Source organism: Triticum dicoccoides, chromosome 2B (assembly GCF_002162155.2).
Source record: "Triticum dicoccoides isolate Atlit2015 ecotype Zavitan chromosome 2B, WEW_v2.0, whole genome shotgun sequence".
NCBI lineage: Eukaryota > Viridiplantae > Streptophyta > Magnoliopsida > Poales > Poaceae > Triticum > Triticum dicoccoides.
This window is the reverse complement of record NC_041383.1, coordinates 488,495,711-488,499,885: the sequence shown is the minus strand read 5'-3', so window position 1 is coordinate 488,499,885 and position 4,175 is coordinate 488,495,711. Positions and strand designations below refer to the sequence as shown.

The window sequence follows — 4,175 nt, the reverse complement described above, 5'->3', positions numbered from 1 at the left end:
TTGTATGTTATATGTAGTATCTGTCGAAACCGAGAGTATGTACGTGTAGTATGTAGTATATAACAATGATTAGGTAGTATATATACAAATTTTTAGGTAGTATGTATCATTTTTTGAGTATGCTCTTTTTTACGTACAAATATGTATGTATTTCACAAATATAATAAAAACTACGGGCTCATATGCAATTTTTTCATGTAACTTGTTTTGAAATATCTTAGATATAGTATATGAACATATTTAAAATATTAAAATAGTATATATAGTACCACATGCTAGTATATGAGACATGTGGGGTAACTACCACCGGGTGGTAGGATGGATTTTCCATATATATATATATATATATATATATATATATATATATACACACACACGGTCTATTCTGCTAATATTAGCAGAATAACTATTCTGCACACCACTTCGGCACTGCACGCTCAACAGAAGCGCACTGCATCATTTTGACGACGAGCACTGCAATAGAGACTACTGAACTTCTCGTCGAAAAAACTGCACGCGTTATTTTTTCGGTACTGTTTTCGTTTTAATTTTTTAACCATTTATCGGAATGAGGCGTGTAATATACCGTTGAAAAGCTATGGATTAGGCGCAACTTCGACTTGTCGAACACTTTTCGAGATTCCACACGGTTTAAGAGTAGTTTTGAAAATAGTGCGGCGGATGACGAGTGGCAGCGAGCGTTTTTTCGCGTTTTTTTCCAAACCGCTTGTCGGAATGAAGCAAATGATACGCCGTTGGATAGATATCGTCGAGGCGCATCTTTTTCATATATAAATCTTTCTCTAATTCGTTATGGTTTAAGAGCAGTTTCAAATTTACTAAATCACGGAATTCTGTTTTTCAATTTTTTTCAAATTTTCGGTACTGTTTTCGCTCTAGTTTTTGAACCGTTTGTCGAAACGAGGCATATGATACGTCGTTGAAAAGCTATGGATAAGGCGCAACTTTCATATGTAGGAATGGTTTTGAGATTCCTTACCGTTTTAAGTTAATTTTGTAAATCGTGCGGCGGAGGACGAGTGGCAGCGGCCGTTTTTTTGAAATTTTTACAAACCGTTTGTCGAAATGATTCAAATGATATGCCGTTGGAAAGCTATCGATGAGACGCAACTTTTTCATGTAGAACACACGTTCTAAGTCCTTACGGTTTAAGAGCAGTTTTAAAATTAGCAAAAAGCGGACACTGTTTTTTCGTGACACCAAAATCGTCGTCAGACAGAAGAACGCACTGCTTCAAACTGAAAACCGCACTGCAACAGACAGTCAAATGAACTTCATGATTTCTTTTATCGGACGTAAATTTTTCTCAGACGAGTTTTTGTTGTCTTTTTTCCAACTTTTTTTTTATGAACGGGAGTGGACCGCACAGACGGGGACAAATGAACCGCGACATATGGCGAAGTGAACCTCATTGCTATCGAGTTGTTTCGTTTTACAAAAAAATGCACTTTCATGTTGAGCGCAAGTGAACAACATCACTTTTAAAAGTAAACCACATCCTAGGACCAAACACACTACAAGTGATCATGTAGTCGACTGAATTTTGAGACACACGAAACAAATTGCACTTCATAAAGAGTGGTAATGGGCTGCTACACAAATGGACTGGACTACATTTTTTGTGTCTCTCTGCTAACAAATTTGTTCAAGACACTGCAAGCACCCTCACCGGTGGACTGCACACCCAGCTGCAGCACAGCGACGACCCATGCGGACTGCAATGTTGCGCCCAAATGAACGGCTCGTGATGCGCCCGAGGTGCTCACGTCGAGCAACGGTCGTAGATCTGGCAGCAGAGAGAGCGGCCGCACTGCAGCATCGCTGCAACTGAACCGCATTAGGAGCCCAAGAGTACTGCATGATACAATGTAACCCTGCATCAGGAAAAGGAGCTGATTTCTTTAATTTATTTTCTAACTATAAAAGAAACGGGTTAACTAAACCCATCGCATAGCAAACTGCAGGACACTGAAGATATTTCAACGGCAAAAAAATCAAAATAGTGTACTGCAAGACCAACTTCCCCCAATAAATTTTAAACTCAAAATAAAATGCCACTCGGGCACTTTTTCTCAACCACACGCTCCTTCTTTATCCTCTAGCACTTTCCCCCTTGAGCAAACGAGCGCACTGCTTCACACCCACAAGCATACTGCTCGCCGGAGGTGAGCTGCACGGGTAGTGGCAACCGAGCGCACTGCTTCACACCCACAAACATACTGCTCGCCGTAGGTGAGCTGCACGGGGGCGGCAAGCGAGCTACACGGGGGAGCGGCAACCGAGCACACTGCTTCACACCCACAAGCATACTGCAGCGCGGATGAATTCAACATCAACCAAAAACAAACTTCATACTGTGGGGAGGAGAAATTGAGGGGGCACACACCCACTGTACTGCACGCGGAGTCGCGATGCACTGCACCAGCACGGCCGTGCTGCTCCAGCTGCGGAGGTGGGCAGAGGGCCGGCTCACCGGTGGGGGGTTGTGGATCCCGCAACAATTCCTTGGGGGGAGGCCCTATCTGGAATCTCGGGGGCGCGGGGAGGCTGATCTGGCGGCGTTGCATAGTTGGGGGAAGCCCCCGGCCTGGATCCCGATCCAGTGACCCCCCAAGGTGGGAGGTGAGCGCTAGGGGATGGGAGTTGGCTGGAGGAGATGGCGTCGGTGTAGGGGCCGCAACACGGGATCCAAACCACGGGGTAGGGGAGAGAAAGAAGTGGGCTCGGGCAGGGCCAGGGCGCCGGCGCCAGCGAAGAAGGAAGTAGGGTCGGCGAGGTGGGGCTGACTGGGGAACACACGCATGGGGGATCCATTGATCCAGTGGCTACAGGCGCGGTGCAGGCCAGATGCGATGGTCGCCGATGTCCACATCCACTGGAGGGGAGGTGAGGGCGGCGGTGGGAGGCCGGGCAGGTGCGGGAGAGGGAGGCGGAGGAGGATCGCGGGGAGGAGCTCCGGTAGTGGTCGTAGGGGGGCGGTGGCCGCCGGATCCGGTGGAGCAGGCCTCGCCGGGGGCCAGTGGCGGCCGGATCCCGCCATCGCCGCGGGGGTGCACCGGAGTTGGGGGCGCGCCGGAGGGGTGGGGTGGTGGAGCGCCGCGGGGCTGGGAGGTGGTGGCGCGCCGGAGGTGTAGGGTGGTGGCGCGCCGGAGGGGTGGAGTGGTGGCGTGCCGCGGGAGTGGGAAGGGGTGGGGTTGCTGGGGCGCCCGTGGTCGTGGTGGGGAAGATGGGCAACAAGGCGTGGGTTGCTGCGTGAGTGCGGGGTAGAAAGTGGGGTGTGAGGGTTGGCCTAATGCAGTTTTCTGTTGCTACTGTGCGGTCCGGGTAGGTGAATCGAGTAGCACGAAAGTGTTAGCAGAATAAGACGTTTCGGTGTGTAGAATAAGAGTCTTAAGGGTGTTATTATATGAGCACACACGCATGCATGTGTACGCATGAATCCCTCCCATCAAGTCGAAGTGGCTAGTACAACGACATGTCATGAACCGATCTCGCTCTGTGTGGGGAGAGTGTACGGTTTTCGACGCATGCGCCACATCAATGTTGTGAAATGGTATTCAAACATGCATGCACGCATCACCTCCATATATATGCATGTAGTGGTTGTCTTCGAATGTTACACTCCCTTGCGTGGTTATCAGCGACAAGCCTATATATTCGTGGGCCCGTGTGGACATCCATGATCACCTTGACCGACAACAAGATACGTTGCCATGGCGGATTCTTCATTTGGTTCATGTTATCGTAGTATAGGGCATGGTGAGATTCAGACCTACTTAAAGTTTAAGCGCATATATTATGCACACATGCATGCATGAATCCCCGTCGTCGGCTTGAACTGTGGTGTAACATACATATGCATCATCAACCCAACCCTCACTAAGTGTGGGGATTTCTAGTTCGAAATCACGGATGCCACATCAAAGTTGTTCCATTGTGTACTAAAAAAGACACCTTATCCATACATATGTTTGGGCCACAAGCATGCAGTGGTTGTCTTTGGGGACTAGCAACTTGTGTGATTATTGGCGAGCTTGCCTATCTAGGGTCGCATGGACGACCATCACTTTGACCAGCAACAAGAGGGAGGTTGTACGACCAAGGTGGATTATTCTTGGTCCATTTTACGATCAGTCTTGGTGAGATGCCTCTCT

General features: G+C 48.5%; 1 long non-coding RNA gene across 2 annotated transcripts; it reads right to left on the bottom strand.

Annotated features, from left to right (window-relative positions):
* Positions 1–1,415: 1,415 nt before the first annotated feature.
* On the bottom strand, positions 1,416–3,284 carry LOC119364388. 2 transcript variants are annotated; one of them, XR_005174906.1, is made up of 2 exons: positions 2,408–3,284; positions 1,416–2,330 (listed from the first exon to the last, which is right to left on the bottom strand). It is a non-coding gene; the product is annotated as an uncharacterized LOC119364388 (long non-coding RNA). The 2 variants fall into 2 exon arrangements; XR_005174907.1 differs by having other exon boundaries at positions 1,416–1,875; positions 2,408–3,280.
* Between the last annotated feature and the right edge of the window lie 891 nt (positions 3,285–4,175).